The sequence below is a fragment of the Lynx rufus genome, unplaced genomic scaffold (genome assembly GCF_022079265.1).
Source record: "Lynx rufus isolate CCGP_SWC_20201006 ecotype Redwood Valley unplaced genomic scaffold, mLynRuf1.p SCAF_31, whole genome shotgun sequence".
Classification (NCBI taxonomy): Eukaryota; Metazoa; Chordata; class Mammalia; order Carnivora; family Felidae; genus Lynx; species Lynx rufus.
Window position 1 is genome coordinate 30812 of NW_025814847.1, and position 26530 is coordinate 57341.

The 26530-nt window shown below is 61.5% G+C and overlaps 15 non-coding genes across 15 annotated transcripts; 6 read left to right on the forward strand and 9 right to left on the reverse strand.

The window, feature by feature from the left end:
* Nucleotides 1-1846: 1846 nt before the first annotated feature.
* TRNAE-CUC (transfer RNA glutamic acid (anticodon CUC)) lies at nt 1847-1918 on the reverse strand. Its single transcript has one exon. It is a non-coding gene; the product is annotated as a tRNA-Glu (tRNA).
* Nucleotides 1919-2223: 305 nt separating this feature from the next.
* TRNAG-UCC (transfer RNA glycine (anticodon UCC)) lies at nt 2224-2295 on the reverse strand. Its single transcript has one exon. It is a non-coding gene; the product is annotated as a tRNA-Gly (tRNA).
* A 780-nt stretch (nt 2296-3075) lies between these two features.
* On the reverse strand, nt 3076-3147 carry TRNAD-GUC (transfer RNA aspartic acid (anticodon GUC)). The gene has a single exon. It is a non-coding gene; the product is annotated as a tRNA-Asp (tRNA).
* A 615-nt stretch (nt 3148-3762) lies between these two features.
* Nucleotides 3763-3845, forward strand: TRNAL-CAG (transfer RNA leucine (anticodon CAG)). The gene has a single exon. It is a non-coding gene; the product is annotated as a tRNA-Leu (tRNA).
* A 1566-nt stretch (nt 3846-5411) lies between these two features.
* TRNAG-GCC (transfer RNA glycine (anticodon GCC)) lies at nt 5412-5482 on the forward strand. The gene has a single exon. It is a non-coding gene; the product is annotated as a tRNA-Gly (tRNA).
* A 2228-nt stretch (nt 5483-7710) lies between these two features.
* On the reverse strand, nt 7711-7782 carry TRNAE-CUC (transfer RNA glutamic acid (anticodon CUC)). The gene has a single exon. It is a non-coding gene; the product is annotated as a tRNA-Glu (tRNA).
* Nucleotides 7783-8087: 305 nt separating this feature from the next.
* TRNAG-UCC (transfer RNA glycine (anticodon UCC)) lies at nt 8088-8159 on the reverse strand. The gene has a single exon. It is a non-coding gene; the product is annotated as a tRNA-Gly (tRNA).
* Nucleotides 8160-8981: 822 nt separating this feature from the next.
* On the reverse strand, nt 8982-9053 carry TRNAD-GUC (transfer RNA aspartic acid (anticodon GUC)). The gene has a single exon. It is a non-coding gene; the product is annotated as a tRNA-Asp (tRNA).
* Nucleotides 9054-9662: 609 nt separating this feature from the next.
* On the forward strand, nt 9663-9745 carry TRNAL-CAG (transfer RNA leucine (anticodon CAG)). The gene has a single exon. It is a non-coding gene; the product is annotated as a tRNA-Leu (tRNA).
* Nucleotides 9746-11307: 1562 nt separating this feature from the next.
* Nucleotides 11308-11378, forward strand: TRNAG-GCC (transfer RNA glycine (anticodon GCC)). Its single transcript has one exon. It is a non-coding gene; the product is annotated as a tRNA-Gly (tRNA).
* A 2223-nt stretch (nt 11379-13601) lies between these two features.
* On the reverse strand, nt 13602-13673 carry TRNAE-CUC (transfer RNA glutamic acid (anticodon CUC)). The gene has a single exon. It is a non-coding gene; the product is annotated as a tRNA-Glu (tRNA).
* A 305-nt stretch (nt 13674-13978) lies between these two features.
* On the reverse strand, nt 13979-14050 carry TRNAG-UCC (transfer RNA glycine (anticodon UCC)). The gene has a single exon. It is a non-coding gene; the product is annotated as a tRNA-Gly (tRNA).
* An 822-nt stretch (nt 14051-14872) lies between these two features.
* On the reverse strand, nt 14873-14944 carry TRNAD-GUC (transfer RNA aspartic acid (anticodon GUC)). Its single transcript has one exon. It is a non-coding gene; the product is annotated as a tRNA-Asp (tRNA).
* A 3278-nt stretch (nt 14945-18222) lies between these two features.
* TRNAN-GUU (transfer RNA asparagine (anticodon GUU)) lies at nt 18223-18296 on the forward strand. The gene has a single exon. It is a non-coding gene; the product is annotated as a tRNA-Asn (tRNA).
* A 7898-nt stretch (nt 18297-26194) lies between these two features.
* TRNAE-UUC (transfer RNA glutamic acid (anticodon UUC)) lies at nt 26195-26266 on the forward strand. Its single transcript has one exon. It is a non-coding gene; the product is annotated as a tRNA-Glu (tRNA).
* Nucleotides 26267-26530: the final 264 nt, after the last annotated feature.

Consider the following 26530-nt stretch of genomic DNA (forward strand, 5'->3'; position numbering starts at 1 on the left):
CGCCCCTCCCACCAGCCCCTCCCACCCCGACACAGACACACACACACACACACACGCGCGCGCGCGCGCGCGCGCTCTGGCTCACTCTACCCACACTCCAGAAATCCTCCCCTTTTGCACAACCGGCGGAAACCAAGCTGCCGCGCCGGGAGGGTCGCTCACAGACTCCAGGTGGCACCGGCACCCGCACCCGCAAGACCCCAGCGTGCCTAACGTCATGGTCGCGCAGGCCCTTGATTCTCTGCGTCCCGCTTCGCCGCCGCGCTATCGTGCCAACGCGGCTTCCTCTTCCACCGCGAGAGCCACCCACAGCACCAAAGTCCACCACCGTCCTCCATCCCTCTCCCACCCCGACCTCCACCTCTCCTCCCCTCCACACACACCCACACGCACACACACACGCAAAAGCGAGGACTCCGAGGAAACTTCCCGTGGGCACGGGAAGCACCCGGAGACCCACGGCCGCCCGCGGCTCCTCCGCACCGCTGCAGGGGGCTTGTCCGGTTGAAGCGAGTGTGTCCCAGCAGGTGTGCGCGGCGCACCGGCTGACCGCTCGGCCTCGAGAGGGGACACCTCTGATCACAGAGCAAATCCCCGGCGGACAGGGGTGCCCAAGTTGGGGCGGGAAGGAGACTGAGGTGTGCGATGGACCTTGGGAGGCATCCACAGAAGAGGACGGATACAGACAGGGGTGGACAGAGGGACGGACGGCGCCTATCTTGGCGAGGCACGGGGCGAGGCGGGATGGGAAACTGTGAAACGTGCAACTGTGAAAAGTGTGCGTGAGTGGGGGGGGGGTGGGTGGTGGAGGACGCCGCTCATCGGGGGTGCGGGCTGGGGCGCGGAGGTGGCGAAAGGGACCACTGGGTAACACGCTGGCCCCTTTGCCAAAGGATGGAAGGGACCGACGTGTCCTGCAATTGGAATGACAAGTTGGCGACAAGTGCGCCCAGTCCCCCGGGGTGCCTCGACCGCCACCCACCTGCCTGGCTGCTGGGTTGTCTTCCCCCGTGGCTCCCACGGCACCTCCCCGCTGTCTCACCTCCAGTGCCCCGGGGAGTCCGGGCCGTGCCCGGATGCCTCTTCCCTCCTCCACCTCCCGGGCACGGCGGTCGGACTCTGTGCTCGCATCGGCGCCCAAGACCGGCGTGCCCCTGGGGTCCGCTGTCCGTCGCCGGGGAGAGACGCAGCCAGCCAGGTCGTGGCGCTCCCGCCCCGCGTGGGGCAGGGAAGCCGCCCGAGAGGTGGCAGGCCCGAGGGGGGCTGCTCGGCCAGGTGACGGGACTCAGGGCTGCGCGTGGCTCACCTGACCCACGCGCCCGGCACCGCCACCGCGGGCACCTCAGGAGGGAGGACAGGATGGCTCGTCAGCCTGGCCAGCTAGGAGCGCCACCGGAGGGGGCGGTGGGGGTCCGAGCGCACTCGGGGGGCAGGGGCGCCTGCGCACACTGGTGGTCCCGGCCGGGGACAGAGGCCGCCCCGCCCACTCGCGTCTCGGGCTGTGGAAGCGAAGGTGCCAGGCGAGCGCGTGCGCGGGGGGGGGGGGGGGCGAAGGGGAGAGGCGATGCCGAGGGCCTCCGGTGGGCCAGCCAGGCCAAAAGGCTCGGACGGGCCGAGGTGGCAGGGCGAGGCCGGGGCCGCCCGTCGGGGCGTGGCAGGTGGCCTTGTGTGCACCCCTCCATCTTGGCGGCGGGGCCCGCGACAAGCTAGCCAGCTCTGGCCTGGCGTGCTGGCGTGGGCTAAAAGGGGGTGGTGCGGGTGCACTGGGGGCGAGACGGTGGGTGGCTCGGCTCGGCTCGGCCGGCCGGGAGGGGAGGCCCCGGAGGGCCAGAGGAAGAAGAAAGGCTTCCCTGACCGGGAATCGAACCCGGGCCGCGGCGGTGAGAGCGCCGAATCCTAACCACTAGACCACCAGGGAGCGACAGGCTGCGCGCCTGGCCTGCACCCCCTGGACCCAGCGCCTCCATTCCACCCACGCGGCTCCGCTTGGGCCCCGAGGCCCCTGCCTCTGCACGTCCAGCCGCCCGCGGGCCCCACGCAGTCCACCCGGCCCGCTGGCAGCACCCGCAAAACGCTGCGCGCCGGCCGCCCTCGCACCCGCACGCCGCCTCGGGCCACGTGCCCAGCGCCCAGCGCCCAGCGGGCCGGCACGCCGTCCCCCACTGCCAGCGCCCGGCGGGCCTGGCCAGGAGGGCCCCGGAGCGGCGCAAAAGGTCGGGCGGCTGCGTTGGCCGGGAATCGAACCCGGGTCAACTGCTTGGAAGGCAGCTATGCTCACCACTATACCACCAACGCTGCACGGCCCGGGCCGGCCCGACGCGGCCGGCCCAGGGTGCGCTCCGCGCCTTCTCGCCTTGGCGCTCTCTTGCCGCCGCCGCCGCCGCGCCTCCGCCGCCCGGCGCAGCCCTGCCCCGACGTCCCGCCCGGCCGCAGCTCTGCCCGGCCACCACGGGCTGCGGCCACCACGGGCTGCGGCCGCCCGGCGCCCCAGCCTCGCCCCTCCGACTCAGCTGCACCGGCCGGTCGCCGGGCACGCCCGCCCGCCCGCCCACCTGCCCGCCCCGCGCCCCGCGCCCCGCGCCCACCGCCGCCCGCCTCTGGAGGGCGCTCTGGCCGCCTGGCCGCTCTCGGGCCCTCGGAGGCCGGCTGGGGAGCCCCGCCACGTCCCCGGCCCGGCGTCTTCCGCGTCCTCCGCGGCCCGCAGCTAGCGGCCCAGCCCGGCCCCGCGCGGGAAGGAGCAGAGGGGGCGGGCGCCAGGCCACACCACCTCCCGCATCCAGACGGGACCGGACCCATCTGCCTCCCACCCGAGCGACACCCACGGCGGCTGCGCGGCTGGGCGGCTGGGCGGCACGTCGCCGAGGAGCTCGCTGTGGCTGCCGCGGGGACCACACGAGGCCCCGGCTGCGCGGTGGCGACCCAGCGTCCGGCCTCGAGCCACGCAAAGGGCTGGGGCCGGTGGACGGTGGGCAGGCCGGGCACGCGCCGCCGGACGGCCGAGAAGAAGCGCCCCTGCCCCTCGGGAGCAAGAGGTGGCACCCAGAGCTGCGCAGGCCACCAAAAAGGGCGTCTTGCCTCCCCGTCGGGGAATCGAACCCCGGTCTCCCGCGTGACAGGCGGGGATACTCACCACTATACTAACGAGGACGGCGGCGGCCGGCCACCCGGGCGCCCGACCCCTCTCCGGCTGCCTCCCCACGCCTGCCCCTGCCTGCCCTCGACGCCCTGCCCTGCACGGGCGCCCGACACGGGCCACGCCCCACCCGACCCCAGCCCCGCTTCGGCCCCCTCTCCCGCACGGCAGCCCCCGGCCCCGACTCCGAGTCCGCCCGGACCCGGGGCCCACACACGGACCCGGACGGCGCTCAGTACTCCCAACGAGCGCTGCCTCTCTCTCGTCTGCCAGGCGGGCATCGCGCCGGGAGAAAAGGCCCCAGACGGCAAGCGGGACTGCGAGGGCGAGGGCGAGGGCGAGGGCGAGGAAGGCGGGGTGGGGAGCAGGGCAAGGGGCGCCGACGCTGCACGGGGCCTGCAGGGAGCTGGGGGTGGGGGTGCGACTGCGACGGGAGCCGCGCTGGCGGCGGCGGCGGCGGCGGCGGCGGCGGCGGCGGCGAGGCGGCTGGCCGTGCTCCTCCGGGGCCGCCGCGCGTGTCTCGCCCCTTGCGCACCCACACAGCCGCCAGCCGGGCGCCATGACGGCCAAGGACACCAGCGTTAGCGCCGCGTCCCAGCCAGGCCAGCGGCGACGCGCTCACACCCGCCGTCAGGATGGCCGAGCGGTCTAAGGCGCTGCGTTCAGGTCGCAGTCTCCCCTGGAGGCGTGGGTTCGAATCCCACTCCTGACACGCCCACCTTTTGGCCCGCCCCACACAGCAGCCACGCCACCCGGGCCTGGACCACACCCTCTCGCGGCCGCGGCCCGCCTCGCACCCGAGCACACGCTGCCCGGGACCGAGCTCCAGCCCCTCCACCCTCGCCGCCTCGGGCTCTGAGCGCGCGCGCGCGCGCGCGCTCGCACACACACACGCACGCACGCACTCCCCGGCGACTCGAGCGCCTTTCCCACACCCGCAGGCTTCGCTGACTTCGCACCTGCTGCTTTCTGGAGGCTCTTTGGTCCTCCTTCTCGTCTATTCCCGCCCCTGCCCTCCTCACCCCGGCACTCGCGAACCAGCCCAGGCTGCAAAGCTCCCCGCGCTTCCCGCTCCCACATGTGGCCGCTGGACAGCGCCTGGCTCTTCCAGCCAGCCGTCCGCTTCCGCCGCCCCCGGGAACACGCACCCACCCCACCGGCACCCCGTGCTTTTCCCCCGGCCCTAGTCCATTCTCTCCACACCCTCCCGAGGCGGCCCACACGATTCTCCACCTGGGGGCCTTCCCCTGGCCACACCTACCTGCCTGCCTGTCTGCCTCCCGGGAGCCATACAGCCCAGCCGTCTGCTGGCCAGCCGGCGGCGCGGACCCCTCCCTTCTGTGGGCCTGGCTCACGAGTCCAAGCCGGGAAGGTGGCTGCAGGGAGCAGTGAGCGGAAGCCCTAGACCCCCCCCCCCCGGGCCATCCAGCCGGGCGCCACGGCGCATCTCCTGGCTCGGGGAGGCCGCCGGCCGGCCACTCCGCCCCAGCGTTCCTCCCGGATCCAAGACCGCCCTCCTGCCTCCCAACCTGTCAAGGCACCCAGCCGGACCCCTAGGGAGAGGCGCCGGCCAGCGCGCTCAGGCCTTTGCTCTCTTGGCCCGAGACGCACTCAGAGGCGCAGGCGGCGCTACCTGGCCTCTAACTCCGTCCGACAGACGCCGGCGCGAGCGCAAACACACACACACACACACACACACACACACACACACACACACACACACAAAGACACACAGCCCACCCATCCCCGCCCCCGGCCCCACGGCTCCACACACGAGAGGTCCGTTCCCCACCCCGTCCGCCGGGACACACACTGCACGCGCGAGAAAACCATCCGCCAAAGGGACTTTGGCTCGGGGCTGGGAGCAGCTGAAGGCAAGGTCCCTCGCCTGCCTGCACCTGCCACAGATGGCTCCGGCTGTTTGGGGTTCGGGCGCTGGCCGGGCTGGGTCCGGCTCCTGGCTGCCTCTGGGGACACGGGCAGGCTGTGGCGGCGGCCCTGGACCAGGGACAAAGCACAGGATGAGCCCAGTCCGCCTCCGTGCCTTCCTCTGCCCGGACGTCCGCGCCGCGCCGCGCCGCGCCCCGCCCCGCCCCGCCCCAGGGGCTGGCTCTCCGCGTGCCTGGAGCCTGTCTTGCAGACTGCCCGCCTCCTGCTCCCACGGAGAAGACGCTCACGCTCACGCTCACGCTCACGCTCACGCTCACTCCTGGCGGGGACCGGCAACGGAGGCGGCCGGCGCCGCTGGGGAAGCCCTCTGTGGACCACGTCCGTGGGCGCATGGGTGGTTCAGTGGTAGAATTCTCGCCTGCCACGCGGGAGGCCCGGGTTCGATTCCCGGCCCATGCAACGCGCCATCCCCTTTTGGCCCCGCAGCGCCAACTGCGCGCTACGCTTCCTCTCTCCCACCTTCAGAGCACCTGGCCAAAGCCACGTCTGCTCCTCTCTGGGGGCCCGCCCACGCCCCATCCCGTCCCCGCCCCTGCCCCTGCCGCACATTCCCTTCCTCCTCCCTGGCTCGCTCGCCCTGGGGACAAAACTCCGCCCGCCCGGGAGCCAAGGGCCCATCCGCGCCCGCCCGGACACCTGCCTTGCCCTTCTTTTCTTTAACGACGCTCGCCTCGCTCCAGTCTCCCGATTCACTGCAAGGAACGCATCCACGCACCAACTCGCGCTGCCACCCACACGCTCCTCCCCTTCCCTGGGCACCACCTCGCGCCCCCGCCCCTCCCACCAGCCCCTCCCACCCCGACACAGACACACACACACACACACACGCGCGCGCGCGCGCGCGCGCTCTGGCTCACTCTACCCACACTCCAGAAATCCTCCCCTTTTGCACAACCGGCGGAAACCAAGCTGCCGCGCCGGGAGGGTCGCTCACAGACTCCAGGTGGCACCGGCACCCGCACCCGCAAGACCCCAGCGTGCCTAACGTCATGGTCGCGCAGGCCCTTGATTCTCTGCGTCCCGCTTCGCCGCCGCGCTATCGTGCCAACGCGGCTTCCTCTTCCACCGCGAGAGCCACCCACGGCACCAAAGTCCACCACCGTCCTCCATCCCTCTCCCACCCCGACCTCCACCTCTCCTCCCCTCCACACACACCCACACGCACACACACACGCAAAAGCGAGGACTCCGAGGAAACTTCCCGTGGGCACGGGAAGCACCCGGAGACCCACGGCCGCCCGCGGCTCCTCCGCACCGCTGCAGGGGGCTTGTCCGGTTGAAGCGAGTGTGTCCCAGCAGGTGTGCGCGGCGCACCGGCTGACCGCTCGGCCTCGAGAGGGGACACCTCTGATCACAGAGCAAATCCCCGGCGGACAGGGGTGCCCAAGTTGGGGCGGGAAGGAGACTGAGGTGTGCGATGGACCTTGGGAGGCATCCACAGAAGAGGACGGATACAGACAGGGGTGGACAGAGGGACGGACGGCGCCTATCTTGGCGAGGCACGGGGCGAGGCGGGATGGGAAACTGTGAAACGTGCAACTGTGAAAAGTGTGCGTGAGTGGGGGGGGGGTGGGTGGTGGAGGACGCCGCTCATCGGGGGTGCGGGCTGGGGCGCGGAGGTGGCGAAAGGGACCACTGGGTAACACGCTGGCCCCTTTGCCAAAGGATGGAAGGGACCGACGTGTCCTGCAATTGGAATGACAAGTTGGCGACAAGTGCGCCCAGTCCCCCGGGGTGCCTCGACCGCCACCCACCTGCCTGGCTGCTGGGTTGTCTTCCCCCGTGGCTCCCACGGCACCTCCCCGCTGTCTCACCTCCAGTGCCCCGGGGAGTCCGGGCCGTGCCCGGATGCCTCTTCCCTCCTCCACCTCCCGGGCACGGCGGTCGGACTCTGCGCTCGCATCGGCGCCCAAGACCGGCGTGCCCCTGGGGTCCGCTGTCCGTCGCCGGGGAGAGACGCAGCCAGCCAGGTCGTGGCGCTCCCGCCCCGCGTGGGGCAGGGAAGCCGCCCGAGAGGTGGCAGGCCCGAGGGGGGCTGCTCGGCCAGGTGACGGGACTCAGGGCTGCGCGTGGCTCACCTGACCCACGCGCCCGGCACCGCCACCGCGGGCACCTCAGGAGGGAGGACAGGATGGCTCGTCAGCCTGGCCAGCTAGGAGCGCCACCGGAGGGGGCGGTGGGGGTCCGAGCGCACTCGGGGGGCAGGGGCGCCTGCGCACACCGGTGGTCCCGGCCGGGGACAGAGGCCGCCCCGCCCACTCGCGTCTCGGGCTGTGGAAGCGAAGGTGCCAGGCGAGCGCGTGCGCGGGGGGGCGGGGGGGGGGGCGAAGGGGAGAGGCGATGCCGAGGGCCTCCGGTGGGCCAGCCAGGCCAAAAGGCTCGGACGGGCCGAGGTGGCAGGGCGAGGCCGGGGCCGCCCGTCGGGGCGTGGCAGGTGGCCTTGTGTGCACCCCTCCATCGTGGCGGCGGGGCCCGCGACAAGCTAGCCAGCTCTGGCCTGGCGTGCTGGCGTGGGCTAAAAGGGGGTGGTGCGGGTGCACTGGGGGCGAGACGGTGGGTGGCTCGGCTCGGCTCGGCTCGGCCGGCCGGGAGGGGAGGCCCCGGAGGGCCAGAGGAAGAAGAAAGGCTTCCCTGACCGGGAATCGAACCCGGGCCGCGGCGGTGAGAGCGCCGAATCCTAACCACTAGACCACCAGGGAGCGACAGGCTGCGCGCCTGGCCTGCACCCCCTGGACCCAGCGCCTCCATTCCACCCACGCGGCTCCGCTTGGGCCCCGAGGCCCCTGCCTCTGCACGTCCAGCCGCCCGCGGGCCCCACGCAGTCCACCCGGCCCGCTGGCAGCACCCGCAAAACGCTGCGCGCCGGCCGCCCTCGCACCCGCACGCCGCCTCGGGCCACGTGCCCAGCGCCCAGCGCCCAGCGGGCCGGCACGCCGTCCCCCACTGCCAGCGCCCGGCGGGCCTGGCCAGGAGGGCCCCGGAGCGGCGCAAAAGGTCGGGCGGCTGCGTTGGCCGGGAATCGAACCCGGGTCAACTGCTTGGAAGGCAGCTATGCTCACCACTATACCACCAACGCTGCACGGCCCGGGCCGGCCCGACGCGGCCGGCCCAGGGTGCGCTCCGCGCCTTCTCGCCTTGGCGCTCTCTCGCCGCCGCCGCCGCCGCCGCCGCCGCGCCTCCGCCGCCCGGCGCAGCCCTGCCCCGACGTCCCGCCCGGCCGCAGCTCTGCCCGGCCACCACGGGCTGCGGCCACCACGGGCTGCGGCCGCCCGGCGCCCCAGCCTCGCCCCTCCGACTCAGCTGCGCCGGCCGGTCGCCGGGCACGCCCGCCCGCCCGCCCACCTGCCCGCCCCGCGCCCCGCGCCCCGCGCCCCGCGCCCCGCGCCCGGCGCCCGGCGCCCACCGCCGCCCGCCTCTGGAGGGCGCTCTGGCCGCCTGGCCGCTCTCGGGCCCTCGGAGGCCGGCTGGGGAGCCCCGCCACGTCCCCGGCCCGGCGTCTTCCGCGTCCTCCGCGGCCCGCAGCTAGCGGCCCGGCCCGGCCCGGCCCCGCGCGGGAAGGAGCAGAGGGGGCGGGCGCCAGGCCACACCACCTCCCGCATCCAGACGGGACCGGACCCATCTGCCTCCCACCCGAGCGACACCCACGGCGGCTGCGCGGCTGGGCGGCTGGGCGGCACGTCGCCGAGGAGCTCGCCGTGGCTGCCGCGGGGACCACACGAGGCCCCGGCTGCGCGGTGGCGACCCAGCGTCCGGCCTCGAGCCACGCAAAGGGCTGGGGCCGGTGGACGGTGGGCAGGCCGGGCACGCGCCGCCGGACGGCCGAGAAGAAGCGCCCCTGCCCCTCGGGAGCAAGAGGTGGCACCCAGAGCTGCGCAGGCCACCAAAAAGGGCGTCTTGCCTCCCCGTCGGGGAATCGAACCCCGGTCTCCCGCGTGACAGGCGGGGATACTCACCACTATACTAACGAGGACGGCGGCGGCCGGCCACCCGGCCGCCCGACCCCTCTCCGGCTGCCTCCCCACGCCTGCCCCTGCCTGCCCTCGACGCCCTGCCCTGCACGGGCGCCCGACACGGGCCACGCCCCACCCGACCCCAGCCCCGCTTCGGCCCCCTCTCCCGCACGGCAGCCCCCGGCCCCGACTCCGAGTCCGCCCGGACCCGGGGCCCACACACGGACCCGGACGGCGCTCAGTACTCCCAACGAGCGCTGCCTCTCTCTCGTCTGCCAGGCGGGCATCGCGCCGGGAGAAAAGGCCCCAGACGGCAAGCGGGGCTGCGAGGGCGAGGGCGAGGGCGAGGAAGGCGGGGTGGGGAGCAGGGCAAGGGGCGCCGACGCTGCACGGGGCCTGCAGGGAGCTGGGGGTGGGGGTGCGACTGCGACGGGAGCCGCGCTGGCGGCGGCGGCGGCGGCGGCGGCGGCGGCGGCGGCGAGGCGGCTGGCCGTGCTCCTCCGGGGCCGCCGCGCGTGTCTCGCCCCTTGCGCACCCACACAGCCGCCAGCCGGGCGCCATGACGGCCAAGGACACCAGCGTTAGCGCCGCGTCCCAGCCAGGCCAGCGGCGACGCGCCCACACCCGCCGTCAGGATGGCCGAGCGGTCTAAGGCGCTGCGTTCAGGTCGCAGTCTCCCCTGGAGGCGTGGGTTCGAATCCCACTCCTGACACGCCCACCTTTTGGCCCGCCCCACACAGCAGCCACGCCACCCGGGCCTGGACCACACCCTCTCGCGGCCGCGGCCCGCCTCGCACCCGAGCACACGCTGCCCGGGACCGAGCTCCAGCCCCTCCACCCTCGCCGCCTCGGGCTCTGAGCGCGCGCGCGCGCGCGCGCTCGCTCGCACACACACACGCACGCACGCACTCCCCGGCGACTCGAGCGCCTTTCCCACACCCGCAGGCTTCGCTGACTTCGCACCTGCTGCTTTCTGGAGGCTCTTTGGTCCTCCTTCTCGTCTATTCCCGCCCCTGCCCTCCTCACCCCGGCACTCGCGAACCAGCCCAGGCTGCAAAGCTCCCCGCGCTTCCCGCTCCCACATGTGGCCGCTGGACAGCGCCTGGCTCTTCCAGCCAGCCGTCCGCTTCCGCCGCCCCCGGGAACACGCACCCACCCCACCGGCACCCCGTGCTTTTCCCCCGGCCCTAGTCCATTCTCTCCACACCCTCCCGAGGCGGCCCACACGATTCTCCACCTGGGGGCCTTCCCCTGGCCACACCTACCTGCCTGCCTGTCTGCCTCCCGGGAGCCATACAGCCCAGCCGTCTGCTGGCCAGCCGGCGGCGCGGACCCCTCCCTTCTGTGGGCCTGGCTCACGAGTCCAAGCCGGGAAGGTGGCTGCAGGGAGCAGTGAGCGGAAGCCCTAGACCCCCCCGGGCCATCCAGCCGGGCGCCACGGCGCATCTCCTGGCTCGGGGAGGCCGCCGGCCGGCCGCTCCGCCCCAGCGTTCCTCCCGGATCCAAGACCGCCCTCCTGCCTCCCAACCTGTCAAGGCACCCAGCCGGACCCCTAGGGAGAGGCGCCGGCCAGCGCGCTCAGGCCTTTGCTCTCTTGGCCCGAGACGCACTCAGAGGCGCAGGCGGCGCTACCTGGCCTCTAACTCCGTGCGACAGACGCCGGCGCGAGCGCAAACACACACACACACACACACACACACACACACACACACACACACAAAGACACACAGCCCACCCATCCCCGCCCCCGGCCCCACGGCTCCACACACGAGAGGTCCGTTCCCCACCCCGTCTGCCGGGACACACACTGCACGCGCGAGAAAACCATCCGCCAAAGGGACTTTGGCTCGGGGCTGGGAGCAGCTGAAGGCAAGGTCCCTCGCCTGCCTGCACCTGCCACAGATGGCTCCGGCTGTTTGGGGTTCGGGCGCTGGCCGGGCTGGGTCCGGCTCCTGGCTGCCTCTGGGGACACGGGCAGGCTGTGGCGGCGGCCCTGGACCAGGGACAAAGCACAGGATGAGCCCAGTCCGCCTCCGTGCCTTCCTCTGCCCGGACGTCCGCGCCGCGCCGCGCCCCGCCCCGCCCCGCCCCAGGGGCTGGCTCTCCGCGTGCCTGGAGCCTGTCTTGCAGACTGCCCGCCTCCTGCTCCCACGGAGAAGACGCTCACGCTCACGCTCACGCTCACGCTCACGCTCACGCTCACTCCTGGCGGGGACCGGCAACGGAGGCGGCCGGCGCCGCTGGGGAAGCCCTCTGTGGACCACGTCCGTGGGCGCATGGGTGGTTCAGTGGTAGAATTCTCGCCTGCCACGCGGGAGGCCCGGGTTCGATTCCCGGCCCATGCAACGCGCCATCCCCTTTTGGCCCCGCAGCGCCAACTGCGCGCTACGCTTCCTCTCTCCCACCTTCAGAGCACCTGGCCAAAGCCACGTCTGCTCCTCTCTGGGGGCCCGCCCACGCCCCATCCCGTCCCCGCCCCTGCCCCTGCCGCACATTCCCTTCCTCCTCCCTGGCTCGCTCGCCCTGGGGACAAAACTCCGCCCGCCCGGGAGCCAAGGGCCCATCCGCGCCCGCCCGGACACCTGCCTTGCCCTTCTTTTCTTTAACGACGCTCGCCTCGCTCCAGTCTCCCGATTCACTGCAAGGAACGCATCCACGCACCAACTCGCGCTGCCACCCACACGCTCCTCCCCTTCCCTGGGCACCACCTCGCGCCCCCGCCCCTCCCACCAGCCCCTCCCACCCCGACACAGACACACACACACACACACACACACACACACACGCGCGCGCTCTGGCTCACTCTACCCACACTCCAGAAATCCTCCCCTTTTGCACAACCGGCGGAAACCAAGCTGCCGCGCCGGGAGGGTCGCTCACAGACTCCAGGTGGCACCGGCACCCGCACCCGCAAGACCCCAGCGTGCCTAACGTCATGGTCGCGCAGGCCCTTGATTCTCTGCGTCCCGCTTCGCCGCCGCGCTATCGTGCCAACGCGGCTTCCTCTTCCACCGCGAGAGCCAACCACGGCACCAAAGTCCACCACCGTCCTCCATCCCTCTCCCACCCCGACCTCCACCTCTCCTCCCCTCCACACACACCCACACGCACACACACACGCCAAAGCGAGGACTCCGAGGAAACTTCCCGTGGGCACGGGAAGCACCCGGAGACCCACGGCCGCCCGCGGCTCCTCCGCACCGCTGCAGGGGGCTTGTCCGGTTGAAGCGAGTGTGCCCCAGCAGGTGTGCGCGGCGCACCGGCTGACCGCTCGGCCTCGAGAGGGGACACCTCTGATCACAGAGCAAATCCCCGGCGGACAGGGGTGCCCAAGTTGGGGCGGGAAGGAGACTGAGGTGTGCGATGGACCTTGGGAGGCATCCACAGAAGAGGACGGATACAGACAGGGGTGGACAGAGGGACGGACGGCGCCTATCTTGGCGAGGCACGGGGCGAGGCGGGATGGGAAACTGTGAAACGTGCAACTGTGAAAAGTGTGCGTGAGTGGGGGGGGGGTGGGTGGTGGAGGACGCCGCTCATCGGGGGTGCGGGGTGGGGCGCGGAGGTGGCGAAAGGGACCACTGGGTAACACGCTGGCCCCTTTGCCAAAGGATGGAAGGCACCGACGTGTCCTGCAATTGGAATGACAAGTTGGCGACAAGTGCGCCCAGTCCCCCGGGGTGCCTCGACCGCCACCCACCTGCCTGGCTGCTGGGTTGTCTTCCCCCGTGGCTCCCACGGCACCTCCCCGCTGTCTCACCTCCAGTGCCCCGGGGAGTCCGGGCCGTGCCCGGATGCCTCTTCCCTCCTCCACCTCCCGGGCACGGCGGTCGGACTCTGCGCTCGCATCGGCGCCCAAGACCGGCGTGCCCCTGGGGTCCGCTGTCCGTCGCCGGGGAGAGACGCAGCCAGCCAGGTCGTGGCGCTCCCGCCCCGCGTGGGGCAGGGAAGCCGCCCGAGAGGTCGCAGGCCCGAGGGGGGCTGCTCGGCCAGGTGACGGGACTCAGGGCTGCGCGGGGCTCACCTGACCCACGCCCCCGGCACCGCCACCGCGGGCACCTCAGGAGGGAGGACAGGATGGCTCGTCAGCCTGGCCAGCTAGGAGCGCCACCGGAGGGGGCGGTGGGGGTCCGAGCGCACTCGGGGGGCAGGGGCGCCTGCGCACACTGGTGGTCCCGGCCGGGGACAGAGGCCGCCCCGCCCACTGGCGTCTCGGGCTGTGGAAGCGAAGGTGCCAGGCGAGCGCGTGCGCGGGGGGGGGGGGGGGGGGGCGAAGGGGAGAGGCGATGCCGAGGGCCTCCGGTGGGCCAGCCAGGCCAAAAGGCTCGGACGGGCCGAGGTGGCAGGGCGAGGCCGGGGCCGCCCGTCGGGGCGTGGCAGGTGGCCTTGTGTGCACCCCTCCATCGTGGCGGCGGGGCCCGCGACAAGCTAGCCAGCTCTGGCCTGGCGTGCTGGCGTGGGCTAAAAGGGGGTGGTGCGGGTGCACTGGGGGCGAGACGGTGGGTGGCTCGGCTCGGCTCGGCCGGCCGGGAGGGGAGGCCCCGGAGGGCCAGAGGAAGAAGAAAGGCTTCCCTGACCGGGAATCGAACCCGGGCCGCGGCGGTGAGAGCGCCGAATCCTAACCACTAGACCACCAGGGAGCGACAGGCTGCGCGCCTGGCCTGCACCCCCTGGACCCAGCGCCTCCATTCCACCCACGCGGCTCCGCTTGGGCCCCGAGGCCCCTGCCTCTGCACGTCCAGCCGCCCGCGGGCCCCACGCAGTCCACCCGGCCCGCTGGCAGCACCCGCAAAACGCTGCGCGCCGGCCGCCCTCGCACCCGCACGCCGCCTCGGGCCACGTGCCCAGCGCCCAGCGCCCAGCGGGCCGGCACGCCGTCCCCCACTGCCAGCGCCCGGCGGGCCTGGCCAGGAGGGCCCCGGAGCGGCGCAAAAGGTCGGGCGGCTGCGTTGGCCGGGAATCGAACCCGGGTCAACTGCTTGGAAGGCAGCTATGCTCACCACTATACCACCAACGCTGCACGGCCCGGGCCGGCCCGACGCGGCCGGCCCAGGGTGCGCTCCGCGCCTTCTCGCCTTGGCGCTCTCTCGCCGCCGCCGCCGCCGCCGCCGCCGCGCCTCCGCCGCCCGGCGCAGCCCTGCCCCGACGTCCCGCCCGGCCGCAGCTCTGCCCGGCCACCACGGGCTGCGGCCACCACGGGCTGCGGCCGCCCGGCGCCCCAGCCTCGCCCCTCCGACTCAGCTGCGCCGGCCGGTCGCCGGGCACGCCCGCCCGCCCGCCCACCTGCCCGCCCCGCGCCCCGCGCCCCGCGCCCCGCGCCCCGCGCCCGGCGCCCGGCGCCCACCGCCGCCCGCCTCTGGAGGGCGCTCTGGCCGCCTGGCCGCTCTCGGGCCCTCGGAGGCCGGCTGGGGAGCCCCGCCACGTCCCCGGCCCGGCGTCTTCCGCGTCCTCCGCGGCCCGCAGCTAGCGGCCCGGCCCGGCCCGGCCCCGCGCGGGAAGGAGCAGAGGGGGCGGGCGCCAGGCCACACCACCTCCCGCATCCAGACGGGACCGGACCCATCTGCCTCCCACCCGAGCGACACCCACGGCGGCTGCGCGGCTGGGCGGCTGGGCGGCACGTCGCCGAGGAGCTCGCCGTGGCTGCCGCGGGGACCACACGAGGCCCCGGCTGCGCGGTGGCGACCCAGCGTCCGGCCTCGAGCCACGCAAAGGGCTGGGGCCGGTGGACGGTGGGCAGGCCGGGCACGCGCCGCCGGACGGCCGAGAAGAAGCGCCCCTGCCCCTCGGGAGCAAGAGGTGGCACCCAGAGCTGCGCAGGCCACCAAAAAGGGCGTCTTGCCTCCCCGTCGGGGAATCGAACCCCGGTCTCCCGCGTGACAGGCGGGGATACTCACCACTATACTAACGAGGACGGCGGCGGCCGGCCACCCGGGCGCCCGACCCCTCTCCGGCTGCCTCCCCACGCCTGCCCCTGCCTGCCCTCGACGCCCTGTCCTGCACGGGCGCCCGACACGGGCCACCCTCTTCCCGACTCCACACACCCCGCTTCGGTCCCCTCCTCCGCACGGCATTCCTGGCTTCGATACGTAGTGGACCCAGATGCACTCACGGACCGGTTTGGCGCTGGGTACTTTCAGCACGCTGCCTCTTTGCGGCAAAGCGGGTATCGCGCCAGAAAGGAGGACTCGGTGTGTGGATGAAGGTTGGCAGTGGTGTTCGTTCCGGGGCGACGGAAGCAGCCGTGGCAAGGTGGAGTCCTCCCTGCTGCGATTACTGTGTCCCACGGGAGTGGTGGGTTGGGGGAATGGGAGAACTGAGACCGACCTTGGAATCCGAACCTGGATGTGAAAAGCAAATTCTCGCCAAGTCCCTTCATTGGGACCATCAGGCAATGAAGGTGAGAGAGCACGCAGGTACAGGTGGAGACGGTGAGGAAGATCCAACCTCAAGCAGGTGGGAGCCTGTGCATTACACGGGAGGACAGAGTGGACTTCTCGTGTGCGTGTTTTTCCAGTTGCGTGACTGATACCCTCCGTCCTATGGCCCAGCGGCCAGCGTGTGACCCAGAAGTTCCGTCCTCCCCCTCCTCTCCCCACCTCCGTCCCTCATTACTTGCCCGCCACCAAGATTTCATGTTTACTAGTTTCCCATTCCTGCCTTACCATACACCTAGCCAGGATCTTCCCGTTCCTTCTCATCAGCTCCGTACCCTGCTTCTATGGGTGCTCTCCAAGGTGAATCGCACACTCTTGCGTTGTGTGCAACTTGTATCCCAGTGCGACATGCATTACATTAAAACTATTTAATATATCCTCCTTATCCTAGCTTGTCTTGACTTCTTTAGTTTTTCCTTTCTCTGAAGACCTTTTATTTTGATTTTTTTCCCCTTTTTCAGAACTCCTCCCTTTTGCCAATCTTTTTCACACCACTTGATTTTTTTTTCCCCCGGCATCCTGCCTATATTGCAAATAGTGCCTCATATTGTTTCTGATCCTGGGAAATCCGTTCTGTGCTCTGTCTTTTCTGTATTTTCTTCCTAGGCTTTTAGCTTCTGGTCATATGGGAAAGCTGGCTTTCATTTCAGTACCCATGTATTCTCTGAAGCTACTGGGCTTTCTTCCTTAGTACAGGACGTGGATACTCAGAGCCTGGTAAGAAAATATATGGGTGGGAAAAAGCCCTTGGGGTCTGTTGACTCAGCCATCTGCCATGACCCCTGTACCTCTAGGTAACTTGGCCTGTGAATTTTTATAAAATCCTTTGAGTCAACTGAAGATGTATCCCTGAGGAACCAGTGTGTTTCAGTCACGTCTGCTTTGTTGTCTAGCAGAGAAATGGCATGCTAATATTTTCTACTTCGTGAAGATGACTTTGATCTGGTTTTGCAAGCAGCTGAAGCTTCCCCCTATTTACATCTAGAAGACTAACTATATGAGGTGTACCTGTACTCGTGTTTTTCTGAGCCTGAGTCTGTGCAATGAACGACCTGTGTTTCTCTAGCCAGGAATTTCTGAGTCACGGTATCTACCCCTGGAAATGCCAGAGGGTTTCGCCAAATGCCCACAGGCTCTACAAAATTCTGAAAATTTACCTGTTCTTAGAATTTCATCCAACCAAATTACGTTCATTACTAAAACTTATTTTCTTGACTGAAAGTAACTTGCAGATTGGTTACGATGTAAAACATTTTCGTTGTATCAAAACCGTAATGAGATACCACCTCACACCTGTCAGAATGGCTCACATTAAAAACTCAGGCAACAACAAAACGTTGCCAAGGACGCAGAGAAAGAGGATCTCTTTTGCACGGCTGGTGGGAATGCAAACTGGTGCAGCCACTCTGGAAAACAGTACGGAGGTTCCTCAAAAAATTAAAAATAGAACTACCCTACGACCCAGCCATTGCACTACTAGGCATTTATCCACGGGATACAGGTGTGCTGTTTCAAAGGGGTACATGCACCCCAATGTTTATAGCAGCGCTATCGACAATAGTCAAAGTATGGAAAGAGCCCAAATGTCCATCGATGGATGAATGGATAAAGAAGATGTGGTATATCTATACAATGGAGTATTACTCGTCAATCAGAAAGAATGAAATCTTGCCATTTACAACTAACTACATGGATGGAACTGGAGGGTATTATGCTAAGCGAAATTAGTCAGTCAGAGGAAGACAAAAATCATATGACTTCACTCATATGAGGACTTTAAGAGACAAAACAGATGAGCATAAGGGAAGGAAAGTAAAAATAATACCAAAACAGGGAGGGGGACAAATCATAAGAGACTCTTAAATATAGAAAACAAACAGGGTTGCTGGAGGGACTATGGGGGGGGTGAGCTAAATGGGTAAGGGGCATTAAGGAATCTACTTTTGAAATCATTGTGGCACTATATGCTAACTAATTTGGATGTAAAATTTAAAAATTAATTAATTAAAAAATTTATTAAATTTAAAAATGTTTAAGAAAAAATTTAGTTTTACTTATTGTAAATTACTAAATTCTCTACCGAGAGCCAGGGCCCAATGGCGATATTTTTGAACCACAATTGTGAGTGGAGGGAGGAGTACTGGGGGAAGTGTTCAAGCTAGTCTGTATGTCCGGTCTCCAGAGGTTGTCTTCCCTCCCCCTTGGAATATTCACTATTACTTGAGAATCACATTCAGGAAGAGCTTTGAAGATCACTGCCCTTTTGAAGTTACGTTTTTAAATAAACGCTCGGCATCTGGGTTTTATAATTCACAGAGAGGTAATGTAAGTGGGTTTCATAGAAGTTTAGCGAAGTAAGAACATCAGGCTGATGTCCCAAGCAGGGATGTCAGTTCAAATCAGCAGCAAGCTGTTTCCCCAACACTCATTAATCCCTGCTTAGTCCTCCACTCCATCCCGCCATTCTCCATTTCCTCCGGTGGTGAATCTGGTCTTAACTCGTGTCCAGATCTCCACTTGGGGAGAAAGAGGACGTCGCTTCCCGCTGGTGCTAAGAGATTGGGAAGAAAGGAAGCAAGGATTCTACTGTTGTATGACAGGGATGGTTTAATGTTCTGGCTTTTAGAATCACATAACTTGGAACCTACTTGCAATCTCAAGATGAAGAAACGAACCCAGATGGCGGAACGCTAGTGTTTGGTTAATGGTCTACACATACATAGGATGTGCGAAATTTTGCTAGGGATTGTGGGTAGTCTCTGTGGCGCAATCGGTTAGCGCGTTCGGCTGTTAACCGAAAGGTTGGTGGTTCGATCCCACCCAGGGACGCCTGAAGTGATAGCCTCACTTTTTTTTTTTTCCTTCATTTTAAAAATCAGAGTTCCATTTCCAATCCAAAATTCCGCGAATTACTTGTCTACTAAGAGAAATTCTCCGAGTGCCACATCTTAGGATCAGGAGCTTTCTATGGAGAAACTAGAGGTACCTGTACTTCCCTTTCCTCTAAAATCAAAACCTTTTTCGTGCTGCTTTTTTTGCAGAATTCCACAGCAAGTGGGCCTTTGCAAATGAGCACTGCTAGTACAGAAAACAGTTAAGGCTCTTTTGAGTTCAGTTAATTCTTGTAGCAGATGGCAAGCACCTGGAGAAACCCAATGATCTCTGGCCGCGTTTAAAAGGAATTAAAGTTTCATTTCCTGCATTAATGTGCTCTCACGTTTATCCTGCTACTTACTTAGAACTGACACTGCTCTTAGATATAAGGCTGCAGTGAAGGTCCCAGAAATAAACCTTCAAGGCTCTGACTGGGGCTCCAACGCTTCTCGTTTCATATTGTGCTCTCTTTTGGTGATCTTGTTGACTTTCAAATTTGTGTCTCCAGAACCTCTCTGAGTTCTAAACCTACCCACGCCTCCACCTGCCTGCTTCACACGACCCGTTGCCCTCAGGGTTCTCCTCTCCCAAGCTGAGTTCACCTTCTCCTCATCCCCGAGGCATGAGAGTCTTTTCCAGTGTTTCCTCTCTTAGTGAATGGCATTACCACCACCTTTAGGGAAACAAGCCAGATGGGAAGGGGACTTCCTTCAAGTCTTTTTCCCCTCACCCAGCAAATCCATCCGTCGTCGAGTTCTTCCAATTTAACTTCTCTGCCTTCCATTCCTGTTAGCCCACTGCCAGGTTCCCTCGGGGACTGGACCCGGGTCACCTTGAGAAGTCCTGTTACAGTGCAAGGAATGTGTTGCCAGGACTCCTGTCTGTGAGTGTTCTCATGCCAGGAATTCCTGTGAGCTGGACCTTCCCCTCAGCCAAAGCTGACTTTTCATCTCTCAGATGCCCTTCTTAGCTCAGAAGTCGGGACAGGAAGACCACAGAAATGAAACTGTTGGCTAAATCAAACTTTCTCCCTGAAGGCTTTTCGAAAAACACAAAATCCTGGCTTGTCCCTAGTCTCTAAATATGTACCTGTTATTCATCTATTTACTCATGCACACATACATTCACTCAACAAACATATATTGACAACTCTTATATGCCAGGCACTCTGTAAAGAGCTGTAAATAAAATGATGAGTGAGAAAACAGATACAGTTACCATACTTTTTCAGTTCATAACCTACTTTCTGAAATTCCTACCAAGATCAGTGTGATTCAGCTGTGCCCCCTGGGGGAATTTCCAGAACAAATGGGGCACCATGGTCCCTAAATCTTTCTCCTGCCATTTACAAAGCTATGGAGGCCCCAAGGCTATTCTATGCACTCGCCCCGTATTGGCCGAAAGAACTTGGCTTCTGGAATCATCCAAATCCGTCGTACTGCCAGGTTTTCGGACTCAGGAGAGCAGGGCAGGGTCTCTGGCTGCCTAGAGTTGAGCTCCCCAAAGTGCTGCACCCAGGAGCTGGCAGTTAACCCAGGAGTACAGTCTGGTGTTCGGCCACAAGTTATTCAATAGGAAATGCCAACCCATGGACACCGCCTGATCTTTGTAATGAGTTAGACTTTCTGCTGTTAGGTTAAAGCTTGGTGGTCCACAGTCCACCCAGAGACTGCTGTCCTTTGAGCCACAAACGTGCTTCCTTTGCCTGCAGAACTCCATGTTCCCCCTCTCTTCATAAGCTCCTTATCTCATTTCTGAGTTGTTCCTGCTATACCTGAGGCCCCGTGAGTAGTTTCTTCTTGGTCAAAAGACTTTTGAGTGAAAGAATAAGCTATCCGGCCCCCACATCTCCAACATACAGTGTTGGGACAGGCAGGGGTCAACCTCTGTTGACACTCCCATGCGAAAGAGAGAAATTGAAGACCACTGGTCCACATCAACTCTGACATCCAGTCAGATTCATGTGGCCAGTTCCTTGATTAAGCCCCATTACTACTCCCTGGGAATTCCTCACTTCTGCTTCCTGAATTCTGCTTACTTTTCCAGAGGAATAGTCGGTGTTCACAGCTGACCATTTGCTCAGCCTGCTTCCTGCTCATAGGAGTTTGCAGGTCCAAAGGCTTCTTTTAATTTTGTACTGCCTCTGTCCCTTTCGGTCCAAGCTGATATACTTCCTTTAAAAGCTCGAAGAGTTTCTTACAAATATATCAATATATACTTCACTTATTAGGCAAAAGCCACACTCACAAATCTCTTTGAGATCAGCCCTTTTCTACATTGGGCCCCTAGTAAGGTTGCTGTGGGTCAATGTCCTTAAGATCCTTAAAAAAAAGCCTTCTTAACAGGAAGGGTCTCTGAGGCAAGCCCTTAAGCTTCATAAAAGGCCTTCTTTCTTTCTGAAAAAGTCTAGGAGGCACTCCTTCAATCTTCTTGAGGTGTAAATAAAGACTTCTGTAGATACAGATTTAGGTTCCTCTTTCCCCTGGACCATGTTTCCTGACAGCACCTGGGTTTGATCTCCTTGGCTCCCCCTTTCTTCCTGAAGCATTTGCTGGATGGATACTGTCCCAAGCCTTGCATTTTGTCCAAATTCCAGCTGAAAACTGAATACTCAGTCCTTACTTCATGTCTCCTTTCTAGTGTTTCATTATAGGCAGTGTAGAGGAGGAAAAATTCTTCTTGGTTCTTTTAGCTATAAGGTACTTCCCCAGATTCTGATCCAATGATGTGTAGACTCATAAACAGTTTAGAATTCCTTTATCCAGGAAGTCAAAGCTAGCATGTAGTTTTGACAAATTCTGTAGTTTCCTTCCCAGACTCTTTCTTTGGCATGAGTTTGGCTATATTTCTGGCCTCCTAGCTCCCCTTTGGTTATTCCCTTTATCTGAGTCTGGTTGTTAATTCTCATAAATCTATGACCACCCAGTGATCTCTCAATTAATTCCTTTTCTGCTTCATTTGCTAAAGTTTATTTACGCATTTTCTATCCAAGACCACTAATATTTAGACATCAGTAACAGAAAAATATGGGTATCTGAAATAGGTGAAAGGGCTTTGTTGGCTGGAAAGCAGGCAAGATATTTTGAATACTCTGGAAAGGGAGTCTAACAACCGGAGAACTGCTGTGTAGCAGTGAAGGGTCATCTGTTGCCATCTGGGAACCTGCATTGCTAATGACTTAGGACTTTGTCACAGGTGTGAGAAATTTAAAGGCTCAGAAAGTCTCCTTTTAAAACAGTCTTAAAAAGAGAGAATGGTGTAATCAGTCCCCTACATTTTCAATTCATGGCACCGTTTAAAATGAAGAGACTTTAGTGACCTCCAAAAGGTATATGTAAAACTGTTTGGCTTTGTATCCTTTTTTTGGTGTTTTTTTTTTTCTTCTTGAGAGAGAGAAAGAGAGAGCCCACACAAGTGGGAGAGGGGCAGAGAGGGGAGAGAAAGAGTCCCAAGCAGGCTCCGCGCTGTCGGTGAAAAGCCTCACGTGGGGTTCCATCTCAGGAACCCGTGAGATCATGACCTGAGCCTAAATCAAGAGTCAGATGCTTAACTGACTGAGCCACCCAGGCACCCCTCACCTTGTTTCTTTTTTTTTTTTTTAACACTTTAGTATTTAACATACAACCAACTGCCCATATTTAAAATATATAATAAAGGAGCACCTGGGTGGCTCAGTTGGTTGAGTGTCCAACTTCGGCTCAGGTCATGATCTCATGGTTCTTGGGTTTGAGCCACATTGGGCTCTGTGCTGACAGCTCAGAGCCTGGAGCCTGCTTCCGATTCTGTGTTCCCTCTCTCTCTGCTTCTTCCCTGCTTGTTCTCTGTCTCTCTCAAAAATAAATAAACATTGAATAAATAAAAATAAATAAATAAATAAATAAAATATACAGTTTTGACATATGTACGTACTACTGAAGCCATGATTACAATCAAGATAATGAACGTACCCATCATCCCCAGAAGTGTCCTTATAGCCCTTGATAATTCCCCCTTCTGCCCTTTGCTAAGTCACGTCCCCACTGACCTGCGCATCTCGAGCGATTACAGATCTGCTTATTGCCACTGTAGATTAGTTGGCATTTTCTAGATTTTACATAAATGGAGTCATACCGAAGGTCCTCTTTTTCCTTTGGTATCATGAATCTTGTTAATTTTAGTCATTCTAGAACACATGTGGTGTTAACTCCATACCCACTAAGATTGCTGTCACTTTAAATACAACAACAACAATAGAAAATAGAAAGTGTTGGCAGGAAGGAGAAATGAGGACCACCAAACATTGCTGGTGACAATGTCAATGACCCCACGATTTTACTTACTAGGTATATACCCAGAGTAATTAAAACCAGGGGCACCGAGGGGCGCCTGGGTGTCTCAGGTGGTTTGAGCCCCGTGTCAGGCTCTGTGCTGACAGCTCAGAGCCTGGAGCCTGCTTCAGATGCTGTGTCTCCCTCTCTCTCTATCCCTCCTCCGTTCTTTCCCCCTGCTCTGTCTCTGTCTCTCCAAAAATAAATACACATTAAAAAAAAAAAAAAAAAAAACCTAGATACTCAAACTAGTCCTTGCATGTGAATGTTCACAGCGCCACTACTCACAGCGGCCAAGAGGGAGAAACAACCAAAAGTTCCATCAGTGGGTGAATGTATAAACATGTCGCATATACACACAATGAAATGTTAATCAGCCATAAAAAGGAATGGAGGGGCGCCTGGGTGGCGCAGTCGGTTAAGCATCCGACTTCAGCCAGGTCACGATCTCGCGGTCCGTGAGTTCGAGCCCCGCGTCGGGCTCTGGGCTGATGGCTCAGAGCCTGGAGCCTGTTTCCGATTCTGTGTCTCCCTCTCTCTCTGCCCCTCCCCCGTTCATGCTCTGTCTCTCTCTGTCCCAAAAATAAATAAAAAACGTTGAAAAAAGGAATGGAATTAACATTTAAATGATACATGTCGCAGCTTGAAGGAACTCCAACCGCAAGCTAAGTAAAAGAAGCCACAGACAGAATGTTACCTGTTGTATGATTTCGTGTAAATGAAATATCCCGAATAGATAAGTCCATAGGAACAGAAAGCAAGATGATGGCTTCCAGGAGGAGCGTGTATCGAGGAGTAATTGCTTCATGGATGTGGGGCTTTATTTTGGGATGATGAATATGTTTTAGAACTAGATAGTTAAGGTAGTTACACAAAGTTACTTAGTACATTGTTAATGTACTAAGTAACTGAGTAGTACTCAGTAACTGAATAGTTCCACTCTAAAATAGTTAAACTTATATGCATTCCACTTAAAAAAAAAAAAAAAACTCAGCCGCAGAGTCCCTGAAGTCCAATGGTCAGCTGGTTTGACCATAAATCAATATATTGGTGGTTCGAGTCCCCTGGGGGAGGTGTGTTGGTAACCTGCTATTCTCCAGCCCTGCTGTTGCTCTGTCAGAACGGACTTTTTCTTTTTAATTCATCCCTCTTATGTGACCGGATGAAAGCAACTTTGCACTATATCCAGAGAGAGCAGAGGCAAAAGTGCTCTGAAGAAGCAACTGTCCTACACTGAAGCCTAACCAAGGCAGTTCTCTCTTCTGTGTGTTTAGTATAAGGCATCACCTTCTAGGATGTTTAATTATATGTGTCTAGATATTTGGTCAAACATTATTTGGAGTGTTTCTTTCTTTTTTTTTTAATTTTTTTTTAAATTTATTTTTGAGAGAGAGAGAGATGGGGAGGGACACAGACAGAGGGACACAGAATCGGAAGCAGGCTCCAGGTGGTCAGCACAGAGCCCAACCCGGGGCTCGAAGTCACGAACGTGAGATCATGACCTGAGCCGAAGTCAGAGGCCTAACCCACTGAGCCACCCAGGTGCCCCTGGAGTGTTTCTGTGCGGATGTTTTTGGATGGAATTAACATTTAAGTCAGTAGACTGAGTAAAGCTCATTGCCCTGGCTAATGTGGGTGGGCCTCATCCAATCAGATGAGAGAACTCCTCCTGCCAGACTGCCTTTGAACTAGGATATTGAGTTTTTCCTGCTTTTGGACTTGGGCTGGAACACCAGCTCTTCCTGGGTCTCGAGCGTACTGGCCTTGGTCTTTGGACTTGAACTACACCAGCAGCTTCCCTGGTCCTCAGGCCTTCAGACTCCAACTGGACCCACCAACTCTCCTGGGCCTCCAGCTTGCCAGCTCACTTTGCAGACCTCGACACTCCATGATCATGTGATCTTCAGATACAGAAACATATATAGATATAGATAAAGATACAGATATACATGTGGGTACAGGTATAGATATAGATATACACACAGACATAGATACAAATATACGTGTGGATGTCGATCTCCTATTGGTTCTGTGTCTCTGAAGAACTCTGCTACACCACGCAAGCAGGTGCCTTCTTCTCCCTCCTCTCATTAACTCCTAGCAGAAGATCTGAGGGTTCCTCAAATTACAGGAAACAGAAACAACTTTACACTTTCTTTTTTTTTTTAATTGGAAACATGCTACTGAATACAATTTTAAGGAGAAACTGCATACCTGTTACCTGCTAGCCCACTACCTTAAACCACACGCGGGCTGCTTGAGCTGCTGAGGTGAAAATACCCCCCAAAGAACTTGGCAGTGTCCTCACCAGAGGGAGAGCCACAGAGGTTAAAACAGAAAGGACCGTGCGTTCAACGGATATGGTGGGTGGAAAAGGTTCTGGGCTTATTTCCAAGGGTGCTGCGGGGTGGGGCCGTGGGAAAGGTTCCTGGTTGGGGGAATGGAGGAAGATGACTTAGTTTGGGGGAGCATGACTTAGATCCTCCCAGTGGTGGGGTAAGGAGCTGAGAGCTCTGTTGGGGGTGGGCCTGGAAGGTCCGAGAAGTACTGCAAACGGAATACAAAAGGGAATAGCCCAAAAGACCCTCCATTAGTGCCTCATATTTGTGATTGCGGGGAACAGTACAAATGGAGGGCCACATACCATATGTCTAGATGTTTTAAATTGATCAATTAGGCTCATAAGCAGTAGCATGCAATAAGAGCTTTCCATCTACATTGACAAAAATATTTTCGTAAGGACCTGTGGGTCCAGATTTGCATTTAGAATTGTGAGACTCCTCATAGTTCTGCCTGACCACCGTGGCCCAGGAAAGACCCTCTCCTCTCAATTCTAGCTCCTTCCTGCACTGAGAGGGGTCCTGTGCAGGTGTGTGGGCACCAGGATCTGTTCAAACCCCTGCAAACAGCCTTCCTTTGGCCACCTGTCGAGCCTTACTTGCACGCACCGGAGGCTAATCCACTTCCACCACGCGGGTGGGGGAGAGAGGCGCCCTAACCAAACGTCAGCCGTTTGTGCAGGTCATTCTAGGTCCCAAATAACAGAGCTAGGCCGGGGAGAGAGGTGCGGCTTCCGGTGGGCATGTCCCTTTGGCCCTGAATGTTCCTCCCTCTGCACAGGGGAGGGCCATAATCGGAGAAGATCAGGAACAGGATCCTTTTTGGGGGGTGAGGGAGCAAAAGAGAGACATGGGTTTCCTCAATCAACCACGGGGAATCTAGAAGCGAGAGAGGCACAAACATTTTAGGAATGAAGAGGGGGAAAAAAGAAAAACACGAGCGAGCCCTGTGGTCAGAGGGAGTCGGTGACAAAAATGTAGGAAAAAGTGTCCTCTTCCCTGGCTTGACTTGTGACAGCCTTTTTTGCAACTTTTCTGCCACTAAAGTTTCCTGCCACCCTCTGACCCACGTGGCAGTCTCTGCATCCAGCACCACACACCCCCCTACAGAACATTCTCCAGACGTTTCTAAAAGCCCCTAACAGGTGGCCGCATCATTCTTAAGATCTTATTCTAGGAGTTGCTGCTCAGGTGCTTCAAACACCTCTCCCTGGTGGTCTAGTGGCTAGGATTCGGCGCTTTCACCGCCGCGGCCCGGGTTCGATTCCCGGTCAGGGAAGCTGGTCTGGCCTTCCTTACCCTTTTTTCTTTTTTTTTTTCCTTTCTGTCCACCGCTGACATTTTGCTACTGTTACAGCTCCTGAGCCTGGTTACCCCCAAGGCCGGTTGCACGCAGCCTTGCAGGCCAGCCAGTGCTCCCGTGGCTCCCCACTCCTGCCCGCCAAGGCCAAGCTCAGGGATCCCCGGATTAAGACGATGCCTCGCAAAATCTGCCTGCCTCTCAAGCTTTTCCCAGGTGATCCTGAAATCAGTGCTGAGAACC